This window comes from Mandrillus leucophaeus, unplaced genomic scaffold, assembly GCF_000951045.1.
Source record: "Mandrillus leucophaeus isolate KB7577 unplaced genomic scaffold, Mleu.le_1.0 Scaffold28, whole genome shotgun sequence".
Taxonomy (NCBI): domain Eukaryota; kingdom Metazoa; phylum Chordata; class Mammalia; order Primates; family Cercopithecidae; genus Mandrillus; species Mandrillus leucophaeus.
The window spans coordinates 3,257,968-3,271,677 of record NW_012102920.1 but is presented as its reverse complement, the minus strand read 5'-3'; the positions used below and the strand labels follow the sequence as shown (position 1 = coordinate 3,271,677).

At 50.2% G+C, this 13,710-nt stretch overlaps 1 protein-coding gene and 1 pseudogene across 1 annotated transcript in view; one reads left to right on the top strand and one right to left on the bottom strand.

Moving 5' to 3' along the window:
- EHMT1 (euchromatic histone-lysine N-methyltransferase 1) overlaps positions 1–11,211 on the bottom strand; it is a 184,275-nt gene extending 173,064 nt beyond the window's left edge. The window contains exon 1 of the mRNA XM_011985185.1: positions 10,992–11,211. The gene's annotated coding sequence lies outside the window, so the exon portion shown is untranslated. The remainder of the gene's footprint in view (positions 1–10,991) is intronic.
- Positions 8,624–13,710, top strand: part of LOC105543336 — a 30,975-nt pseudogene continuing 25,888 nt past the window's right edge.

Below are 13,710 nucleotides of genomic sequence, written 5' to 3'. Positions count from 1 at the left end.
AAAAAAAAAAGAATATCCAGTCCAGCAAGTCCTGGTGGCTCATGCCTATAATCCCAGCACTTTAGGAGGACGAGTTAGGCAGATCCCTGGAGTCCAAGAGTTCAAGACCAGCCTGGGCAAAATGGCGAAACCCCCATCTCTACAAAAAAATACAAAAGTTAGCCAGGCATGGTGCCACATGTGGTAATCCCAGCTACTTGGGAGGCCTGAGGCAGGAGAATCGTTTAAACCTGGGAGGTGGAGATTGCAGTGAGCAGGGATTGCACCACTGTACTCCAGCCTGGGCCACAGAGTGAGACTCTGTTTCAAAAACGAAAAAAAGGCCAGGCGTGGTGGCTCATGCCTGTAATCCCAGCACTTTGGGAGGTCGAAGCGGGTGGATCACCTGAGGTCAGCAGCTCAAGACCAGCCTGGCCAACATGGTGAGACCCTGTCTCTACTAAAAGTACAAAATTAGCCAGACGTGGTGGTGGAAGCCTGTAATCCCAGCTATTTGGGAGGCTGAGGCAGGAGAATCACTTGAACCCGGGAGGCAGGGGTTGCAGTGAGCCAAGATCGCACCACTGCACTCCAGCCTGGGTGACAGAGCAAGACTCTGTCTCAAAAATAATAAAAAATTAAAAAATTAAAATAAATTTAAAAAGTAAAAAAGAGAAAATGAACATCATTACTCATGCTCCCTCACACCAACCCCACCTATTGGTCACCAAATTCTATGCCTCCTAAATATCCCATCAAATTCCACTGCTACCTTCTTATTTTAAGCCACATTATTCCTCAAGTCAGTGGTAATAGGAATAATCTAGCAACTCATTTTCTAATTCCAGTCTCTCCCCTTTTCAGTCTAGCATCTATTCTGCAGTTAAAATTATCTTTCTAAAATTGTGACCTTACCATCATCTTCTTTAAAAATTCAGTGGCTTCCCACTGCCCATGGAATCAAGTTCACACTTCATGACAAGGCACAGAAGGAGCTGCAGCAATCTAGGCCAGGCATGCGGCCCCCGGGCCAAATACAGCCCAGCCTGCTTTCTTACTTCCCACAAGCTAAGAATGAATTTTTTTTTAAATTTTTTTAAGTTGTAAAAATAAAAAAGAATATGCATCAGAGACCTTATGTGGCCCACAACCCACATATCTGGTCCTTTACAGAAGTTTGCAGATTTCTAACCTAGCCCAACGATTTTCAGGTCAGAAATCCTACGTGCCAGTCACGCCGAGCTACTTAAAATTCCAGCAGCAATATGGCCCAGACCATCACCCTTCCCCCTGCTTCCCGCGACTCTCCAACTATGCAGCGAGCTTTCTGGGCTCAGATGGCCCTTGCAGCTCATCACAGGCTGCCCTGTGGTGACCCACACAAGGCTGCCTCCCACTTACAGAAGAAGCCCTATTCACCTTTGCAACCCCGGCACCTAGCATGGGCACAAAATACGTATTCTACAACTACTGCAAGAATATACTTTAAGATGATGATTAAATACAAATGGCGGGTTTCACACACCAGGAGGTGGGTCGTACAATCGTAGGCAGACTGCAGGAGGCAAGCCACAGCTACCTGGACTTGCTCTTCAAGACTGGACAGGACACAAAGAGAGAGCGCTGGAGCCAAGAGTCGGGGCATCTGGGGACACTGGCCAACAGTGAGATTCTCCGTCAGCCTGCAGAGTGTGGGAGAGCCAGAAAAGGGGACGGAATTCTGAGAGATTTACTGTGGGTTTAATTTATATCATGTTGGTGTTCTTTGATAGGTGCCAGTGAAGAGCACAATCCTGCTTAATGTCTTTCGGCCCCTGGAATTTGGTCTCAGAACAGGGCTCGATGGAGAGGTTGGCCCTCAGGAGCCCTGGTGCAGGTGGGTCACGCACGCAGCCCCCTCGCCCCGTCACTGCCTGGTAAACAGCAGCATGTGTTATGGTGCTGGTCTTCCAAGCTCGCTGTGCTCCAGGCCCTGTGAGGAATGACTTGGTGTTTTAGAACGTCTCCCTGCCCACCCCGGATCTCCCCACTGCCTCTCTCCACTAACTGCATTTCAACCAGAGTGTGAAAAAAGCAGCTTTAGCTGGTCAGCACCTGTCTGGGCCTCCTGGGCTCTGTTTTCCAAGACAACAGATTGTCCTGTCCCCGACCAAGGCCTCAGCCCCCAGGCTCCAGAGAACAGTGCAGCCTGAGGAGGGACCCACAGACCCCCAGAACCCCTAGTATTGGCTTCAGGAGGCTAAGTAACATATCGATCCATAGAGATGCTATCTTATTGTATTCATAGGAATTTTTTCATTTTCTATCTTTTCAATTCATACATACTCTCACACAATTACCACCATGAAATGACGGGCCTTAACATTTTTCTAACGTGAGAAACAAGTTTTGAGGACACTGAAGAACACTGGCAGCCCCGGCCAGAGCCTCCCTGGGGGCAGGGCCAGCGCCAGGCAGGGCAGCAGCGCAGTTTGGCCAGGAGTTGTCTGGTATAAAGCACAGGCTGGGAGTGCAGGTCTGAGGGAGGACACAGACGTGACCCCCACACACTCCCTGGTGTATTCTCCGGGCTGGAGCTTCATGCTGCCTTCAGCTCAGCCGCCAAGGACACTGCAGCTGGACACGGCTGCCCTGCCTCCCAGGACACCCATCTCCTCTTCTGAACAACATGAGACATTAAAAATAAGGCTGTGCAGAACTTACACACCACGAAAAAAAAGAGAAGCCTATTTCTTTTTTTCCGATCAGAAAAGTAACTTCAGCAACAGTGCTACCAGAAATACAACAAACATAAAAGCAGCAGTCGAGAGTGGGAAGGGACCACAAACCCCTGGGGGTGTGGTGCAGGCCAGCTCCGAGCACCACCGGGCACCCAGACTGGCACACAGGTAAGGGGTGTCCAATAAACACCTGCTGGGAGGCTCCCACACTCTAGATGTCACTCTAAGATGAGACAACCTTGATGCAAAAGGAAGGTAAGGTTCTTTGCTAAGCACTTCAAAGCAGAATCATCTTAAACAGGCAAAAAAGCAACCCGTATAAAACTGTGGTTCCTTCGTTCCCAAGCTGCGTCCAGCCCGGCGTCAGCCTTTGGACTTGGAACAAAGGCACCACCTTGTGGTTAGAAGTGTAAATGCAGACTACATGCAGAAAACCACGAGATACAGTAATATTAACAAATTCTCTGCAATCAGAAAAGTTCCTGGTCTATGGAAGACCACATTCCTACTCATGTCAGAGATTCCTTTTTCAATGTCTCCACCACACTGCTCTGTAATACGACTGAGACAGCATGGGAAAACACACACACATTCATAGCTGAACTTCATTCAAAATCCCCATGTTGATAAAAAGACAGTAAAACCTAAGGAGTTGACTATTTTGAAGGATGTGACACAAAAATGTGAAACTGATCCCCAATCAGAACGCCAGCTCTATGAGAGGCAGACACTGGCTGGCTGGTTGGTTCACTGCCGTACTGCGGCAGGCGCTTTGGTTTATGGTAAAACAGCAATTCCCAAACTTTTCCTTCTCAGGACCACGCCACAGCCTAAACAGCAACAAGCACCCCAAAGAGATTTTGTTCATGAGTTATCAGAATGGTACCGAGTTAGTATGACCACGTCAAACTCCCTTTACAAATAACAATAAACTTATTACGTGTTAACATAAAATAACTGCATGAAAATGAACTATTCTTAAACAAAAACAAAAGAGACAAAAGTGATGTGGTTTTACATTTGTACACATACCTTTTCCAGTCCGCAGAGCCAGATGCTCGCACGGCCTGCCGCACGCCCTCTATGGCACCATCACACACCTCGTGCCTGACTCAGCACAGAATGAGAGTGAAAGGTAAATAATTCCTCGCATCTGTATGTAGCTGGAGCCCTGGAAGAATCCTGGGGTCTCTGCACTGTCATGTCTGCTGGACAGGAAGTGCTGGGGGAGCTTCGCTGAGTGGAGGGAGAAGGGGCGCAGCATGAACACAAGGACTAAGGGGCCACGGCCTCTGCGCAGCCACGTGTGGGGGCAAGGCCTGGGCCACAGCACACAGGGTTGGGGTCCTTATTTCATCAGGATTCCAAGTATAGGATTCAGGCCCAGGCGGAGTGGCTGATGCCTGTGACCCCAGCACTTTGGAAGGCCAAGGCTGTGGGAAGCTTGAGCGCAGGGGTTCAAGCTCACCCTGGGCAACACCGCAAAATCCCGCCTCTACAAAACATACCCCAAAAATCAGCTGGGCATGGGGGACACGCCTGCAGTCCCAGCTACTTGAGAGGCTGAGGTGGGAGAATAGCTTGCGCCCGAGAGGCAGAGGTTGCAATGAGCCAAGGTCACGCAACTGCACTCCAGCCTGGATGACAGAGCGAGACTCTGTCTCTAAACAAAAAAGAAGAAAAAAAGAAAAGGATTCAGCTCTTCGGGTCTCTGGGTCGCTTTGTTTTCACACCTTCCAGATTCCTGCTATATATTTTTAAGTGATACGCATTAATCATATGAATTAAGTTATATATAAATGAGGGTTTCCATTAATTTTTTCTTACGGTAAAGCTAATACATGCTCTCTGTAAAATTATTATATTACAAAAGATACAAAATCACTGGCAATCCCGCAATTCAGAAATAACCAAGTTAACTTTTTATATTTGTATATTTCCTTCTGCCTTTTTCTTACACTGAATGAAAAAAATTTAACAATTTCAGCTCACTTATTAGCTGTAAAAGGGCTAACAGAATAATTATACAAGGAAACACTAACTATAGGCAAGACACCCTCACTAATCTGTAAGTCAAGCACACAGGGGCCCTGAAAGGTTCAGAGTTCTGACACAGCTCACGGCCTGGGACAGCCCTCTGTTATGTTCAACCACGTGCACAGCGGCTTACCCTGGAACAACAGTCATACAACAGTGGATGATGACAAAGCCAAGCCAAGAGCCACAGGCCACAGGGTGTGGTCACAAGAGGTAGGGCAGCAAGAAAGAGAAAAGGTAGCCTGCACTCCAAGAAAGTCCTCCCAGGATGAAGATGGCGGCAAAGGCAAGTGGACAGAAGATGGAAAGGCAGCTCCGGCTCCTCCTTCCCCTGGACACAGCCCCAGGACAGCGCCAAACCCAGCCAGACCCCAGGGAGGATGCAAAAGGAGGACGGGCAGACAGGCCAGTAGGAACTGGAGCCAGGAGGGACAGGGCCTCAGTGAGGACTGACTGGTTCCCTGGGCTGCTGTGCTGCAGACCTGCCCCCAGAGGGACAGGTGGCCAGGGAAACCAGTCAGAAGAGGGAGGCACAGGTGGGAGACTGAGGAAGTCAGAAGGCAGAAGCACCTGCAAGAAGGGCAAAGAGGAGGGAGGCAGATGGGAAGCCATAAAGGGAGCAGGAGACGGAGCTTGCATGTGGGCGCAGGACACCGGAGTCAGAGGCTGAGCTGCACCCAGCACCGGGGGGAGGAGGGAGGACAGGAGACAGAACTCGCACGTGGGCACAGGACACCAGAGTCAGAGGCTGAGCTGCACCCAGCACTGGGGGGAGGGGGCAGGATAGCAAGGCCCAAGGACGAAGCGAGGACACTACCGGGTCAGGGCAGGAGACGGGACCAGCCAAGGGAGGAAGGCTGACAGAGACCTTAACCAGGATGGTGTTGTTGCCCTGGGGGTGGAGGTGCAAGGTCTGACTAAGGATCTAAGGGAGGATGGGGGAGGATGCACATACCATGAAAAAACCACAAATCTTTGGAGGAGTTTGGCGCAAAGAAGGGCAAAGAACTGACGTGAAGCTGGTGGGAAGCAGGATCAAGAACAGCTTTTTTCAGCCCAGGCGCAGTGGCTCACGCCTGTAATCCCAGCATTTGGGGAGGCCAAGGCAGGCAGATCACTTGAGGCCAAGAGTTCGAGACCAGCCTGGCTGACAAGGTGAAACCTCATCTCTACTAAAAATACAAAAATATTAGCTGGGCATGGTGGCACACATCTGTAAACCCAGCTACTGGGGAGGCTAAGGCAGGAGAATCGCTTGAACCTGGACGGCAGAGGTTGCAGAGCTGAGATTGCGCCACTGCACTCCAGCCTGGGCGACAGAGCGAGACTCCGTCTCCAAAAAAAAAAAAAAGAAAAGCTTTTTGGCCCAGGCATCATGGCACACCTGTAATATCAGCGCTTCCAGAGGCCCAGATGGGGATCACTTAAGGCCAGTAGTTCAAGAACAGCCTGGACAAATATATGGAGACCCTGTCTTTTTTTTTTTTTTTCTTTTTTTAAAGAAGAGAGAGAAAAAAACAAAAGCAAAGCTTTTTTTACATGGGGACGAAGTTTGTAGGAGAGCGAAAAGTGAAGGTCGGGGAGGGCACAGGGAAGAGCTGCTGGAGCAGCTGGGGCCCTGGGCAGGCGGTGGGTGGAGTGGGTGAGTGCGTGTGGGGGGCGTCCTTCCAGGGGTCCTCAGTCTGTTCCTGAAGCAGGAGGCCAGGACCCAGCAAGCAATAAGCACTGGGCAAGAAGGGCTCAGGGTGCAAGAGGGAAGACATGAAGGATACATCAAGAACCTACTTCTCAGCTGGGCGCGGTGGCTCACACCTGTAATCTCAGCACTTTGAGAGGCCGAGGCAGGCGGATCACCTAAGGTCAGGAGTTCAAGACCAACCTAGCCAACATGGCGAAATCCTGTCTCCATTAAAATTCAAAAATTAGCTGGGCGTGGTGGTGGACGCCTGTAATGCCACCTACTGGGGAGGCTGAGGCAGAGTTTGCAGTGAGCCAAGAACGCACCACTGCACTCCAGTCGCCTGGGCAACGAGAGGGAAACTACATCTCAAAAAAAAAAAAGAACCTACTTCTCAGCTGGGCGTCAGGGCTCACGCCTGTAATCCCAGTACTTTGGGAGGCAGAGGCAGGTGGACTGCTTGAGGCCAGGAGTTCAAGATCAGCCTGGGCAACATAGCAAGACCCTGTCTCTAATTAAATTAAAAAACAAAATACGAAGAGCCTACTTCTCACCCTGCTCCAGCCACAGCATTTACTGCTTTGGCTACCGCACAGCCTCTCAGCTGATCTCCCTGATGTCACATCCCGCAGGACGGCAGCCTGTGGGAGATGTCGCGGAACCACCATCCTGCCTGGGGCTTGTTGACCACTCAGCCCACGTCTAACAGCCCTACAGCCATCCACTCCCTTTCAGGGCCTTTGCCCTGGCTTTAATCTCGACCCAGAATTCACCCCTCACCTCCTTTAAGTCTCTAGCAAATACCATTTCCACATAAGCAACAACAAACATAAATAAATAGGACCTCCATCAAAACTAAAGACTTGTGATTCACTATCAAAAACATGAAAAGACAACTCACAAAATGGGGAAAAAAATATTTGCAAATCACTACCTGATACTGGGACTTGTATCCTTAATACAAAAAGAACTCTTACAACAATTTTAAAAAATTTTTATTAGGCAAAAGATCTGAATAGACATTTCTCCAAAGAACATATATATGGCCACCAAGCACAGAAGACGCTCAACGTGACTAATCATCCGAGAAATGCAAATCAAAGCCACAACAAGGCAGGGGCGGTGGCTTAACGCCTGTAATCCCAACACTTTGGGAGGCCAAGGCGGGCGGACCACTTGAGGTCAGGAGTTCAAGACCAGCCTGGCCAAGGGAGTGAAATCCCATCTCTACCAAAAATATAAAAATTAAGGCCGGTATGGTGGCTCACACTTGTAATCCCAGGACTTTGGGAGGCCAAGGCAGGCGGATCACCTGAGGTCCGGAGTTAGAGACCAGCCTGACCAACATGGAAAAATCCCATCTCTACTAAAAATACATAATTAGGCAGGTGTGGTGCCGCACGCCTGCATTCCCAGCTACTCGGGAGGCTGAGTCCTCTCGAAGTTATAGTGAGCCAAGATCATGCCACCGCACTCCACTCTGGGTGACAGAGCGAGACTCCAACTCAAAAAAAACAAAATAAAAGCCACAATGAGACCCACTCCACAATCCACCCACTAGGATGGCCATAATCACAAAGATGGACAACAGCAGGTGTTGGTGAGGATGTGGGGAAACTGGAACCCTGTGCAGTGCTGGTGGAAAATAGAATGGGACAGCTACCATTGAAAACAACTCGGCAGAGCCGGGCGCGGTGGCTCACGCCTGTAATCCCAGCACTTTGGGAGGCCGAGGCGGGCGGATCACAAGGTGAAGAGATGGAGACCATCCCGGCCAACATGGTGAAACCCCGTCTCTACTAAAAATACAAAAATCAGCCAGGTATGGTGGCGCACATGTAGTCCCAGCTACTCAGGAGGCTGAGGCAGGAGAATGGCTCAAACCTTGGAGGGAGAGGCTGCAGTGAGCCGAGATCGCACCACTGCACTCCAGCCTGGGCGACACAGCAAGACTCCACCTCAAAAAAAAGAAAAAGAAAACAACTTGGCATTTCCTCCAACGCTTAAAACAGTCACCATATGAGCCCGTTATCCCACGCCCAGGATATCTGAAGAAATGAAAACACAGGTCCACACGAAAACTCACACATGAATGTTCATGGCAGCATTGTCCATTACAGCAAAAAAAAAAAAAAGGAAAACAACCCAACTGTCCATCAGTGGCACCCCCCCCCATGGAGCACCAACTGTCCATCAGCGGCACCTCCCCATGGAGCACCAACTGTCCATCAGTGGCACCTCCCCATGGAGCACCAACTGTCCATCAGTGGCACCTCCCCTTGGAGCATCAACTGTCCATCAGTGGCACCTCCCCTTGGAGCGTCAACTGTCCATCAGTGGCACCTCCCCCGTGGAGCGTCAACTGTCCATCAGTGGCACCTCCCCCGTGGAGCGTCAACTGTCCATCAGTGGCACCTCCCCTGTGGAGCATCAACTGTCCATCAGTGGCACCTCCCCCGTGGAGCGTCAACTGTCCATCAGTGGTACCCCCTCCATGGAGCGTCAACTGTCCATCAGTGGCACCTCCCCCGTGGAGCATCAACTGTCCATCAGTGGCACCTCCCCTGTGGAGCGTCAATTGTCCATCAGTGGCACCTCCCCCGTGGAGCATCAACTGTCCATCAGTGGCACCTCCCCTTGGAGCGTCAACTGTCCATCAGTGGCACCTCCCCTTGGAGCGTCAACTGTCCATCAGTGGTACCCCCTCCGTGGAGCGTCAACTGTCCATCAGTGGCACCTCCCCCGTGGAGCGTCAACTGTCCATCAGTGGCACCTCCCCCGTGGAGTGTCAACTGTCCATCAGTGGCACCTCCCCCGTGGAGCGTCAACTGTCCATCAGTGGCACCTCCCCCGTGGAGTGTCAACTGTCCATCAGTGGCACCTCCCCCGTGGAGCACCAACTGTCCATCAGTGGCACCTCCCCCGTGGAGCACCAACTGTCCATCAGTGGCAGCTCCCCCGTGGAGCGTCAACTGTCCATCAGTGGCATACCCATCCAGTGGAATGTTACTCGGCTGTAAAAAGGAATGCGCTGCTGGTACACACTACACCACGGCCACGGGTGAGTCCTGAAAACACTAAGTTAAGTGAAAGAGGCCAGGCACGAGAGACAACAGAGAACAGGCAAACTCACAGGGAAGGAAAGCAGATGAGTGGTGGTGAGGGGCTGGGTGGGGTGCTGGGGGCACAGGAAGGAACTGCTAACGGTAAAAGGTTTCTTTTCAGGATGATACAAATGTTCTGGATTTCTGTTCACAAATATACTCAAGTTTCTGGACTAGTAGTTCTGGTATATAGTAAACCATTAATACACAATGGTCAGTGGATGAATAGATGGATGTGGACAGGTGAACGGATGAGTTGGTGGGTAAATAAATGGATGGGTGGGTGGTGAGGTGGACGGTAGACAGTAGGGTGGGTGGGTGTATGTGACAGGTGGTGGGTGGGTGAATGGTGGATGGGTGAATAGAAGGGAGAGGAAGGAGAATGGAGGAGAGGAAGAAAACAGGAGGAGAAGGAAGCAAGGATTTCTCTTCTAGCAGGATCCTGCAAGTCCCAGGTCAGTCAGACTCTCTGGGGTAGACAGCTCCATCAATGCTGACAGCCTGGCACCCAAAGCCATCAGCTCTCCTTGTCTTCTCTATCAGCACGTCCCTTCTTCCCTTAGTCTTCCTTCACCTACTTCTGCCTCCCCGCTGGTCCTGCCTCTTCTCCAAGGCAGAAAGGAAGAAACGTGTTCTGCAAACGTCTATGAAGGAGGCGGGAGCTTCCCCTTCGTAACACTCTCACTTTTCTTCTTGTAGAAGGTGCAGTCCCTCTCAGAGGTCCTGTGCCATCTGCCACAATCCTAAAAGGTAATTTACCCTGAAGGCAAGGATAATTTGGATAGACTCTTTTCTGGATTCCATGAAACCAAACAAGCAGCATATACTCTAAGACAAATTCCTGTAAGATTTCAGATGTCAAAATGGCCAGACCCATGTGAGAAGCAGCACAACAGCACACCTTTCCTCCCCGAGTTCCCTAAAAAGACAATGCTTTCACTGCAGACATCTTTATTTCAAAAAAACACACCAAAACTTTTACTCTACTTAAATCAACTTTTTCTCTTCAGTTATTTATTATTTTGTCCCCTATTCACAGTGCTTCAAGCAGAAGCCAGAAATCTCTAATGCTAAAATCCACCACCACCCCATCTCTAAAATTATCTTCAAATAAAAAACAAATGTCTACTTAAGCTACAGCCTCCCAGGTCCTGCTTTCCCCATGTCCCAGCCTCTGCCCGTGCCCCAGGGCTGCAGTCACACACCTGCTGCCCATCTCCTTCAAGCCACCCTATCAAAGAGCGGGAAGGAGGGGAGGAGGAGCAGAGTAAGGCCAGAACCAGCCGATACCTGACCTCCACATGGTCTGGAGAAATGGCTCCTAGAAAAGTACAACATTTTCAACTCCAAAGAGATGAGAACAAATAATCTCTAAGGGTTGAGCTAACCCAGGTGGAGCTGCTAACATTAATCACCGTTAAAATTTACATCACAGGTGTTCAAAAACAGTCCTGCATCAGCATATTTGCATACCTGGTTAAACAGTTCCTCTCAGAACCACTACCCAAAACAGTGCCAACTTCCAGTGCACAGCATCCCACAGACGCCACTGCTGCTGGGGACACGTGAGCGATGGCACTGCCCGGGCTCACTGAGTGGCCTCCACCGCGATTCAAGGGCAGGCACAAAGGAACGCCCTATTGTTCCCTCGTCCTCCTCATGCTGTGCGCTGAGCTGGAGTTTCCTCAGAGCTAGGAGAGAAGCCTACCATCCCCCACCCTTTTGTTCGAAGAATACGGTTCTAGAACAGGCAGCTATGAACCAATCTGCTCTAATCCTGTTATTTACAATTAATTAATTAATTAAAACACAGCCCTCCTCACTAGGTCTCTCCCCAAGATGTGCCCAGCACTTGCTTGAGCAACGTCTTATTTTCTGTGGAATTGTTTAGAAAATCCAAGTGGAGACTCTGCTGCCTCTTTACCCTCCTCACCATTCCACGGAAAATGGAGTCTCCCAATGAACACGCAGACAGGATCATCATACAGCCCACATGTGTGGACGGGGACGACACAGGCTCTGAGGGGGGAGACTATGTTCCCAGCTCTCCTGATGAGTGGTCAATGCCATTCTCACATCCTGGGCGGACAGATTTCCCTTTCTGCAGCCTGCATGGCACCGAGCCAGCTGCACAGTGGCACGGCCAGCCCTTGCCCTGCACAGCCTGGCCTCGGGTCCCAGGTCCCTGTTCACCTGGCAGTGTCGTCCCTTCCCAGCCTCACTCCCTCCACCACTGAGGCTGCCATGGGGGCAGGTAGGAGAATAAAACAGGAAAACACTGCTAGTCAGCAAAAAAAGTTCACGCACGCTCTTTATAAATGTTCAAACAAGAGAAAAAGTCCTGGTTTATCATCAGCATAACTGAAAAAGGTCAGAGTTCCTCCTGCTACCAGCAAATGCGGAACGGGCTTCAGCTGTTCTCAGTACCCTGAGTTGGAGGGGGACTTCCCGTCCCACTCCCAAGAAAGCACACGTGGTGGGCGACCAGAGAGCAAAACAGGGTTATTCTGGCAGGGAAGGAGCACAGCGAACAAGGAGGTGTCCCCACCATCGCAGCAAGCGTCCCTGCTCTGCAGGCCCTGACCTGGGCCTAGAAGCACCAATGTAAAAGAAAGAGGGATTAAGCAAAGGAAAAAAAGTACCAAATACCACGTCTCTTGCTTGTACCCCATCACTTTTTTCCTCCTGTCTTAGTGCAATTGTTGACTGCGGCCAACTGCAGAGAAATCGCAGTAGCCCAGCTCGGCGGCTCCCTCTGAAGGCTCCACGCACTGGGCATGCTCCAGAGCCATCTCACGAAATGGAGGCAGCCCCAGCGGCAGGATTCCAGAGCTGCACGCGGCCGCCCAGGCACCTCCAGGCCTCCTCGGAAGCAGTTTAAACCCTGGCATTCACAACCATTTGAAAACAATCTGAGTGTTCTCTGATGGAAACCGTTTAACCAGACATTTATTGTTTCACCCTAAAATGTGAAGGGTTCTTCCCAGAAACCATCAACACAGCTCATCCCAAAAGCAATCACTGCTCGGAGGGCCTCTTGGGATTCGCTCTGCTGAAAAAACACTAACCAAAACCTAGACGTGGAGTCTGGCGACCAGCCCTGTCACAGCAGCTCAACTCACAGAGACGTTTTACCTCTAGGCCAAGAGCCCACAACATGACCGTGGGCAGGAAAGCAAACGGAAAACACCAGCTCGCAATGCACACCTCCCACCGGAGCTCCTGTCCCACGGCCCAGCATACCAGGGTGGGTCTCAGGGCAATGCTTCTGCCACAGGAGTAGCTCCAGGACGCACCTGCCTGGCGCAGGCTCAGCACAGCAGCCCCCCCACACTCAGGCTGCTCCCAAACATCACCTCCCGTGCCCACCCCAGCTCCAAATTTCTCACAGGCAGAGACCCTCATACAGCTATGCCAGCTTTCCAATCAAGACCAAGTTGTAGCTCTTAATATAAAACAATAAATATTTGAAGTCCTTTTTCCATAAAAATAGGGAATATTTTTAAAAATAGTGTATTCAGGTTCCATGCAAACTGCAAACTAAAAGCACAAATATTATTTTCTATTTTTAAGGTCACATGACAGTAAATAATACTAACTCTTCTCTATAAATGCTACTCTATAACTCCCACACTTTCTGGTACAATATCAGTGTTGACTGCCCAAGAGTTGCAAAGTGGGTGGTCCAACGGAGCTGGGCCCGCAAGCTGTGCTTACCAGCCAGGGAGGAGACACGCCAACAAAACACCAAGTCCGAAAAGCGATGCAAGTGATTCCTCTTTAAGTACACAGGTTCCACCCAGCCAAGAGCAAACAACCCAGACACGGGACTCCAAGTTCAAATGTAGAAAACACAATGTCAACAGATCCATCTTAAGGCAACAGAGCATGGTCATTTACAAACCTATCTGCAGCCCGCACAGAAACAGAAGAGAATCCTGCCCTCCACCTCGGCTCCCTTTCCCATATGGACAAAGAACAGAGAAGGCAAACTAAGGGAAATAAATGCATATGACTAATAAAAACAAATGCAACTGAAAATACATTTAAAGCAACAAAGACACCATTTTTCCACTTATTGAATTGGCAAAAAAAAAAAAAAAAAAGTAAAGTCTGTTAATAAGAGTACCGGGTCAGGCGCAACGGCTCACACCTGTAATCCCAGCACTTTGGGAGGCGGAGGGGGCAGATT